Below are 10,682 nucleotides of genomic sequence, written 5' to 3'. Positions count from 1 at the left end.
AATTTTCTGTTGTTTTCAGTAACCTGGCGTCCAGTATGTTGTTATGCCAGCCTTAGGGTAATACAATCAGATAAAGCAGTGCTATTTTCATTGTTGTAGTTATTGTGTTATTTTGTTTTCACTCTTTGTAATCATGACATTAATGTCCTGTAGAAAAGGCATAATGGTCATGGCCATTCCCACAGAGTAATTCTTTCAACAGGACTTAGGAAATGTAGTCACATAAAGAATCTTTAAAGAAAGCCAATTTTTACAGAGTAGTGACTGATTAGGGGTTCACATAATAGTTTTATGTGACATGGGTGACCAAAGTGATATCTATCTACTCTGTATATATGTATATGTATGAACATATATGTATATCTATACACATATAGTTACATAAAACTACCTATACATATATAGTTAAGTAGCCATTTTTAGAGTCAATCATGTAAATAAGTGGTCAAAGTAGTTCAGGTTAGAAATCTTCTCTCAGCCTGGGCTTCCCAGAAGAAAAGAGTCCAGGTTTCCTCAGCAACACATCCCTAACCATTGGCAGCTCCATCTTAGGCAGTCTTTTTCCTAGGACAGATTTCTTGCCTCTTCGAACTACTGTTATTAACACCCTATACTCTTATCTCTATAGGCACTGAATTTATCTCTGATATTCAATATCTTCTGGACCTCATCCTGGTTTATGCTGACCTAATCACACTCTTCTCTGGGGATCTCCCTTAATTCTCTGGTTCATGCTTACTTCTGATTGCTCCCCTTTTATTGGATCTATTTGAGAGTAAAAGTAACTCATGCATTTTGCCATTACCCCATACTTCTCTGAAAATCATGACGTATCCCCAGTCTTTCCACCAGGGAAGGAGAATTCTAGAATCAAGAAAACAATGTATTTGTTCTCTTTTTTTAAATTTTAGATTCAGGGGGTATATGTGCACATCTTTTACATGGGTATATATTGACAATGGTGGAGATTGAACTAGTGTACCCATCACCCCGATTGTTTTTTCTTTTGAGATGGTCTAGCTCTATCACCCAGGCTGGTGGGCAGGGTTGTGATCACAGCTTACTGCAGCCTTGGCCTCCTGAGCTCAAGGATCCTCCCAACTTAGCCTCCTGAGTAGCTGGGACTACAGGTGCCTGCCACCATCCCCAGCTAATTTTTGTATTTTTTTATAGAGACAGGATCCCATTATGTTGCCTGGGTTGGTCTCAAACTTCTGAGCTCAAGAAATCCTCCCACCTTTGCCTACCAAAGTGTCTGGATTACAGGTGTTAGCCACTGCACCAGGCTCGCCCAAATATTAAACATTGCACCCAATAGATAATTCTTCCTCACCCTATTCCCACCCTCCATACTTATGTAGTCCCCAGTGTCTATTATTTCCATCTTTATGTCTGTATATACCTATTGTTTAACTCCCCCCTTATAAGTGAGAACATGTGATATTTGGCTTTCTGTTTCTGAGTTAGTTCATTTAGAATAATGACTTCCATTTTCATCCACATTGCTGCATAGGACATAATTTCATTCTTTTTGCATGGGGGAAAAAGTTTATTTTTGTTTCTAATTCTTAGAGCTACACCCTGAAAGAAGGATTTATTAATAGTTTATAACTAGTTGGATTTTCTGTCAGCAAAAGCATAACAAGAAATAGTAACAAACAAGATAATGTTCAGATATCTGTGATCATATAACAAAGATTTATATATTATATATTATAGTTACCATTTTACAGTATTTTGACACAAGACCAAGCCCTAATTAATTGGTCCTTTTTATATACCAATGAGAACATTCAGGATATTAAGTTCATAAATCAAAATTATTCTTAAATGTCACTTTTATTTTCTATGAACGAATATGAGATAATAATTAGATGTTACTACAGAAGATTTTGTGATTTATGTTTGCATGGCAACTTTCTTTGTTGCCAATGTTTAGGAAGCAAAGCCTTCTTCCTGCATCTCAACTTAGACTGAATCATCTAGAACCACAATCTGTGGATGTGGCCTTTCTCTGCTTTCTCAGGACTGAGGTTTCTTGGCCCTTCTTTTATATTCCGATAAATAGGAGTGATATCCAGTTATATCTTTCCTAATTTGAGACCCTGAGAAAAGTGGCCTCTATTGAAGACTAAAAATAATTTTAAAATAGAGAATGTTTGTAATTTATCTAGACAGAAATCAAGATGTTAGAGCTTGGCAGAAACTTACATGCTTCTACTTCCTCTATTAGTTTTAATTTAGATAAATTACTTCAGTGACATTTTATGAAACCTTTATTTTCTAGATGAAGGAAAGGATGTTACTTGGCAAGTGACTGAGATGCCTGTGATTTGAATAGAAGATTTCCTAGGGGTTTCCTGGCACAGGACTAGCTTAAGATATTAAAGAGGTTTGGCTCAGAGAAGAAATTATTTAGCTATTGCTTATTATTTTACAGGTTTTGCATAAGAAAGACTTGATTTTTTTTAAATAGCACCAAAAAAACAGGATGAGGAAAAGAGGGAAATAGTTACTCAAACGATGTGATTTCTGCTAAATACAATAGCATCCTTTTGAAATACTGTACTTCCTTATGATGTGACATGTTCTGATCAAGGATGAAAGACCATTCTTCAGATAATATGAAGATGTTATTCTTTCATTGGATGGGATTTTGGCCTAGAAAGCTACTAAAAGGCCACTGAATGTTCTGTCATTCTCCAAAAACGACTTGGCCAAACTATTTAAATTGATAAAGTAATTACCACAAGTGAAAGGAACTCTGCTGGTGGAATGGGCTTGAAGAGTGCACGTGTGGTCTGAGGGAAAGAACACAGACTTTAGGATCAAATCCACCTCGCTCTGGGGAAGTTTCTATAGGTTTCACAGTAAAGGTTTCAACATCAATAAAACTAATAATGCCCAGCTTTCAATGTTTGATAATGGACAAAATTGCAGCTATTAATTATAAGTTAATTATATGATAATAGAATGAAATAAATCATGGTCTCAATCAAATGTCATTATATGACAAAAATAAAAATCAATTGGCAATAGCATCATGACCTTGCTGATTACGTGAGAGTACTCTTTTTTCAATTTAACATTATTTATTTTTTAAATTTTTATTTTAGATTCAGGAGTACATGTGCAGGTTTGTTACAAAGACAAACTCATGTCACTTGGCTTTACTGTTAATGGCACTGTGACATCCACAATTCCCCTGCCCCGTTTAGGCATAGGAGCTCTTTGAAGTGGAAGAAAATGCCTCTGCTTTGTGCCTGTGTTTATTTTCACTATTGCTCTTTCTCGTCTCTTGTAACAACCAATTACCTAGGAGCAATTTCAGAACAAAGCCAGATTTTAAAAGTTATTAAGCAAATCATTTGCAAATTCTTCCAAAGGGCACATAGATGCATACAAATAACTCTACTCACAAACTCCAAATTTTCCCAAGTTGAAACTATCATTTTAATCTGGCATTATAGCCAAAGGTGAATGGACCAAAGAACTAATATGGTATTGGTTAATACCCATGCGATGTCAACCAAGGGACACAAACTCTGCCCCATTATATACCTTTGTTCAGTTTGCTTGTTTAAAAAAACTCATCTCTTTCTGTATAACTCTTTGCAATACTTTTCTCTCTGACTTCGCCTGAAGTTTTTGCTTTGACTTTGTATGAAACAGTTTCAACCCAGGATAGGCAACATTCTTACCCTTAAACTTGTCATCCTAAGTTATCTGTGACCCTGATCATTCTGTCTCAGAAATCTGGTTCTGGGCCGGGCGCGGTGGCTCAAGACTGTAATCCCAGCACTTTGGGAGGCTGAGGTGGGCGGATCACGAGGTCAGGAGATCAAGACCATCCTAGCTAACAAGGTGAAACCCCGTCTCTACTAAAAATACAAAAAATTGGCCGGGTGTGGCGGCAGGGCCTGTAGTCCCAGCTACTCCGGAGGCTGAGGCTGGAAAATGGCGTGTACCCGGGAGGCAGAGCTTGCAGTGAGCCGAGATCTCACCACTGCACTCCGGCCTGGACGACAGAGTGAGACTCCGTCTCAAAAAAAAAAAAAAAAAGAAATTTGGTTCTGTGGGGAAGAGAGAATCTGATTCACGCTGCTATCTTCTTATGGGCAGCAGAGCTGGGATAGAACTGATGCTTCCTCAAAATGGAGGATTAAGACTATTTGGTGGTTAGGGGAATTGGTAATAGCCCCACAGTGTTATGGGTAGGGTTTTGTATATATTCGAGTTTGAAAACAAAATAAATGACCAGATCTTGAACACTGGAATTCTTGACCTGATTTCAATGGCTGAATCAGATTCAAGGCAGAAACAAAGAAAACACATTTTAGGAAAGATCATGCTATATTGTCCTAATAGAAAAATCTAATAGAATAATTATTCTAATTATTTTGGAGAATGTTTTTACAACAGATAAACTTTTTAGAATCCTTGGAATAGATGAGAGAGGATAAATACTTTGAACTGGAAATACTTCTATTTCTAACTTCCAGAGAATCAATAATGTTTGCCTGAATATGATAGTGAATAATGTTTGTTTGAATATGAATATCAGCCTTAAACATCTACATTGTCAAAAGCAAGTCACCTCCTCTCCAATCCTAGCAGTAAATATGAAAACTGAAATAGCTATAAATATATTGATATAGTGCCATGCTTCATATATAATGCAACCTATCAGCACAGTAAATGCATCTCCAGAAAAGAATCCCATTCCTACCAAAAACTAATTACCTTAGATAAAAAATTCAATATCCTTTTTTTTATTTTTTATTTTTTTTTATTATTATACTTTAGGTTTTAGGGTACATGTGCACAATGTGCAGGTTTGTTACATATGTATCCATGTGCCATGTTGTTTTGCTGCACCCATTAACTCATCATTTAGCATTAGGTATATCTCCTAATGCTGTCCCTCCCCCCTCCCCCCACCCCACAACAGTCCCTGGAGTGTGATGTTCCCCTTCCTGTGTCCATGAGTTCTCATTGTTCAATTCCCACCTATGAATGAGAACATGCGGTGTTTGGTTTTTTGTCCTTGCGATAGTTTACTGAGAATGATGTTTTCCAGTTTCATTCATGTCCCTACAAAGGACATGAACTCATTAATTTTTATGGCTGCATAGTATTCTCAATATCCTTTCTAAATGCATACATTTGCACATGAGAATAGCCGTTGCCCTTGCAATTTGAGCTTCCATGCAAGCCTAATTTAACTCTAAAACTAGACACATATTCTTTTAAAATTAAGTGGTTTCCAGAATGTCTTATTGAACAAGAATTTTGCATGGGATTTTGCCCATAGTTAAACGCAGCTCTGAAAACTGCTTGAGGAGTAAGACTCCTTTACAAAGCCCAGGACTTTGTGCATGTCTGCCCCTAGTTTACTAACCCACACATTTCTTATGCTTAGTATAGAAAAAAGAATATGGCAGATATAATTCTAGAATACTATAAATGTGTATGTATATGGACAAAGAAAAAGTTCAGGTAAATTTGCTCTGTGTATTACTATATATGCATACATTTTAAAGTCCCAAACTCTATTTGCACATCACAATCCTGTGAGATATCCAAACCTGTACGGACCCCTTTTGAATACATACTGAGTCTTATCTTGTTAGTTATCCCTTAGGCCCACACTTTATTTACATGGCCTCTAAGAATTTGCTACTATCCTAATGTAAAGCGACAAAGAAAGATGACGCTAAGGAAGAGCGGAAATAAGAAATGATATTTTCTTCTCATCATATAAAGTAGAAGATAAGCCATTCACCCTGTAGATACTTTTTCTGGGACCCACCTACATTTCTGCCTAGCTCTCAGGTTTCAGGCCCACCCCAGAAGGAAGGAGGCCCCAGGCAGGTCTTTAACCACCAACCACTAGGGAAAATAAACCTTCAACGTTGGAGAATCTGACAGATACCTGTCAATGTACCAAGGGAATGAAACAACTTTTGCCTCTTTGTAAAGGACAGACCTTCACTAGGAGTACAGTGTTAGAATTTCTTCCTGCGAGGGTTGGAAAGAGAAAAAAAACAAAGCAAAAGTTTGCTTTCCCTAAAGGCCAACAGAAATCAGTTTCCACCAACTGCATTAGAAAATTCTCCAATTGTCTACACAATGTGAAATCCATGAACAAGGACTAGGCAAATTTGGAAAGTCAAATATCTCTTTCAGACCATTAATTAGGAGAATAGGTTGAACGAAAATCAAATTATAATCAACTCAGGAACAAAAATAGTTTTGTTTTCTTTAGGTAAGCCTTTCAAACAGCATTTTGCCTTGAGGAAGTTATATAATTACCCACATATGTCACACAATAAACAAAGAAATTGCCGTTGGTCATCATTATATTTGAATCTCAGGATAGCTCATAGTTGTAAGTTGCCAGCACAGCATGTATTTTATTAAAAATTTAATATTGTTAAAAACAATATTAAATTAAAAGCCGGGGCAATTGTCAGGCCACGTTGTGGCCCTCTTTCTTACAATTTCCCTCAGTGTCAAAGTGTTAGAAGATGATAATACTGAAAATTTCTTCATCTGTAAGTGATATTACAGAGGCACTAAAATCAGGTACCATGTTTCAAAATCAATGTGTCATTTAGCTGTGTTGACACTTCCCTTGGGCAGGTTTATGAAAATGGATATGTTTTAAATACAACTGGCCTTGTATCATGGGCGAAATCTGAAGCTGGAAGTCAGATCATCAATATTTGGTTCTACAGCTTTTACTTAACTCTGTGTAAGACTGACCAAGTCTTCGAGTTTACTTTTTACTTCGTCAAATAGATAATAGTAGCACCTTACATGGATTATTCTGTGTAACAAATTCTTTAATGTTATGACATAGAATACTAACTATAAATTATTATTCAAATCTTAGTTTTTTTTAGAGAAGCTTAAAAGTTTCATGTCCCACACTGTAAGAAATCTCTACCTACTATTCTCTTGTAGCATTTATAATTCCACATCATTTATTCTGTTGGGCTAAGGTATCAAAACTTTTAATTCAAAATATAATTTTAGTGTTTATAAGTGATAACTCAATGGCTATTTCAGTAGATCAAAGATTAGGACTTTTGATGTAGCAATGCACATTGATTATGCATAGTTTATGGTAAAATTTGCAAAAATATGCTGTAAAAATATCATGCATGGTAAAAAAAAAAAAAAAAGGTAATATAAGCCAAATAGAAATAAAAGTTGCAAACTAGAAGCTAGTGTCCAGGGGTAAAAACACGAAATTTGCCAACAATTAAATTTAAATTAAGTTAAAATTTGCCAACAACTCGAAATTAGGATAATTCTTTTTGTTTTTGTTTGTCTGTTTCTTTGTTTTCAGAGTGCAGTGGTGTGATAATGACTCACTAAAGCCTCCAACTTCTGGGCTCAAGTGATACTCCTACCTCAGCCTCCTGAGCAGCTGATACCATAGGTGAGTGCCACCACACCCAGCTAATTTTTAAAATTTATTTCTATCTTTTAGAGCCAAAGTCTTACTATGTTACTCACTCTGGTCTTGAACTCGTGGCCTCAAGAAATTCTCCCACATCAGCCTCCCAAGTCGCTAGGATAATTCTAGAGAAATATGATGTCTAATTTTTTTTTTAAATAATTACATTAGAAAATGTAGAAATACTTGACATGGTTTCCAGAGGTCAACCATCCTTAAAAGCTGAGTAACAGGCACAAATTAGAAAGTAGAGGTACACTTTCTAATTTGCCACTATCTCCCGTTGTTACCTCTTTCCTTTCCATAAAAGTAAGTTATTTGTCTGGTTCCTGAATTAGAGTCTCTGAATGACAATTGGAAATCTATTAACCCAATTCAACAAAGACACAGAAAAAAGAATAAGAAAATATGAACAAAGTCTCTACAGATTCTAATTGACCCATGTGGGCCAGATATTGACCACCATTCTAATGTTTTATGTCCAAAAACATGAGAGCAAGTTACCTATCAGTGGTTATGCAATCTCTCTGAAAACAGCACGTTTAAGCAACATGGTAAAATTTTCCTTTACATTAACCACTTACTAGAGTATGCTATGATGAGGCTGGGGTAAGGTGTGGCATGGTGAACTGTCAATATTTGGATCACATATAATTTGGATCACATACATGTTCACAAAAATTGGTCACATGCCAGAGCAACAGCAGGCCAGGAGAGGGAAGATGTTGTTCATGGGAACCAAACAAGAGATGCAGGCCGGGCGCTGTGGCTCACGCCTGTCATCCCAGCACTTTGGGAGGCCGAGGTGGGCGGATCACGAGGTCGGGAGATCGAGACCACGGTGAAACCACGTCTCTACTAAAAATACAAAAAATTAGCTGGGCGCGGTGGCGGGCGCCTGTAGTCCCAGCTACTCGGGGGGCTGAGGCAGGAGAATGGCGTGAACCCGGGAGGTGGAGCTTGCAGTGAGCCGAGATTGCGCCACTGCACTCCAACCTGGGTAACAGACCCAAACTCTGTCTCAAGAAAAAAAAAAAAAAAAAAAAAAAAAAAGATGCAGTCCGGAGCCCTGCCCCGGGGGGAGGCGGTTGAGGCCCGGCGAGAATTAGAGCGCTGCGCGGGCGGGCCAGCAGAGTTGGGGGACCCTGCGGACCCTCCGCAGCTGCTGGCCCGGGTGCTAAGCCCCTCACTGCCCAGGCAGGCGGGGCGCCAGCTGGCCGCTCTGAGTGCGGGCCCGCCTAGCCTGCGCCCACCCGGAACTCGCGCTGGCGCGCGAGCGCCGCGCGCTGCCCCGGTTCCCATCCGCGCCTCTCCCTCCACACCTCCCCGCAAGCAGAGGGAGCCGGCTCTGGCCTCTGCCAGCCCAGAGAGGCTCCCACGGTGAACGGCGGGCTGAAGGGCTCCTCAAGCGCGGCCAGAGTGGACGCCGAGGCCGAGGAGGCGCGGAGAGCGAGCGAGGGCTGCTAGCCCATGCAATGGACTCCATGAAGGTTCTTATGCTTTAATGCTATATTTTTGTGTGGTTGCCTCCTGCCAGGAGGTGGCGCTTTCCAGAAAGCATCAGCTAGTATAGAGAGGGACCAGAGGTGGGCAGGGCTCTAATACTCCGAAGATTATATGCGCTTTGTCTTCTGCTACGAGAGTGGATAGGGAAGGACCATTTGGCGAGGGCAGAGCTAGGCATGTCTGAACTCAGACTCTCCTTAGGGGAGTCTTGCTGCAGCTGCTGTGGGGGATGGGGTGAGATTCCCAGGTCACTGGAGTTGTGTGCCTAGGAGGATTATGGCTGCCTTTGCTGAGTCATGGCGGTTATCAGGAAAGTAGGGGAAAGCCAGAAGTCACAGGCTTCACCCAGCTCCCACACAAACCGAAGGGCCGGTCTCACTCCCACCAGGAAGGAATGTCCCTAGCAACTGGACACAGCGAGCTCCCAGGGCGTTTCTGCTGCTTCCTGTACCCCTGCATTTCAGCTCTCACAATTGGCTTAGCTCCAGGTAAGGTCGGAAACTTTTCCCGCAAAAAGACCTTCAGCTTCCCCTGTGGGGCCGTGTGTTCAGGAGAGGAGGGTCTCCCTTTCCCACTTCCACAGTTGGGCACTCACTGTATTTGTGGTGTCTCCCGGGTCCTGCAGGAGCAGTCCACTTCCTTCAGAGGGTCTGTGGGTCCTCTCCTGAATTTCTGGTTCAAAGAGAGAGAGGATGTAATGGCGCACACCTGGAAGCTTATTCAGAAAAGGCGAATAGACCAAGCACAGGAGCAAGGGCCAACACGCTCTTGTATTAAGATGATTGAAATTGTCTCTACACCACACACATGTAAATCACCTTTAGTAATTTAAAGTCGTTTTAACCCAAATCCAAAATGTGTTTATGAGGAAGACAATGTGGTAAGTGGACTATCTGAAATATTTATCTTCCTTTTATTTGTGGTTCATGTGGAGCGGAGTTTCTCAGTTTCAGCACTAGTGACACTTTTTGGCCAGCTAATTCTTTGTTGTGGGTAGGGGGGGTGTTTAGCAGCATCTGTGGTCTCTGCTCACTTAATTTTAGTTAACACCCCCTTTGTACCTCCCACCCCAGCTGTGATCACTAAAATTGTCTACAGTCATTGCCAAATGGCCTGTGGGAGAAAACTGCCTCCAGGTTAAAACCATTAATGCAGAACATGATGAAAAAAAAAACAAAACTAAAACGGGATTTGGTCAGAAAGCCATGGAAATACATCCTAAATTTCCTAAATTTCAGCCAATTCCGAGTAGTTTTGTTCTGTCATCATATACCACCTATGAAGGTGGTATTTTTTTCAGGAAATACCAGTTTAAAGTCCTCAGTTTCACTAAATAAATTATAGTAACAACCATATAATAAAAGATGATTTAGTCATTAAAATGATCTCATAGAAGAACGTTTAATGTCATGAGGAAATATTTACAGAATCCTAACAAGTTGGGAGAAAGTATAATGCAAAATGGTATTGATGTCTTGTTCCAACCCTCTGTCTCCTGGCAAGGAGGAGTGTCTACAATCCATGTTCAGAAGGGAAATATTTTGTCAGCAGACTGGTTACTCCTCACCCAATAGTAGTACTAGGAGGACCTTAAAAAAAACATGGTTTTTTTTTTGGCGTCATGTTGATCAGTAGAATAAGAGAGCCAATATAGACGTACAACTTTGTAATATACAACTTCTGGATCAATACGCTGACCAAAGACAGT

At 39.7% G+C, this 10,682-nt stretch overlaps 1 long non-coding RNA gene across 1 annotated transcript; it reads right to left on the bottom strand.

The window, feature by feature from the left end:
• Positions 1-3,091: 3,091 nt before the first annotated feature.
• LOC100600953 lies at positions 3,092-3,757 on the bottom strand. Its single transcript, XR_179376.1, has 2 exons — positions 3,702-3,757; positions 3,092-3,315 (listed from the first exon to the last, which is right to left on the bottom strand). It is a non-coding gene; the product is annotated as an uncharacterized LOC100600953 (long non-coding RNA).
• Positions 3,758-10,682: the final 6,925 nt, after the last annotated feature.

Source organism: Nomascus leucogenys, chromosome 14 (genome assembly GCF_006542625.1).
Source record: "Nomascus leucogenys isolate Asia chromosome 14, Asia_NLE_v1, whole genome shotgun sequence".
In the NCBI taxonomy this organism is placed as follows: domain Eukaryota; kingdom Metazoa; phylum Chordata; class Mammalia; order Primates; family Hylobatidae; genus Nomascus; species Nomascus leucogenys.
Note: the sequence above shows the minus strand (reverse complement) of the source record. Positions and strands in the feature narration are given on the sequence as shown.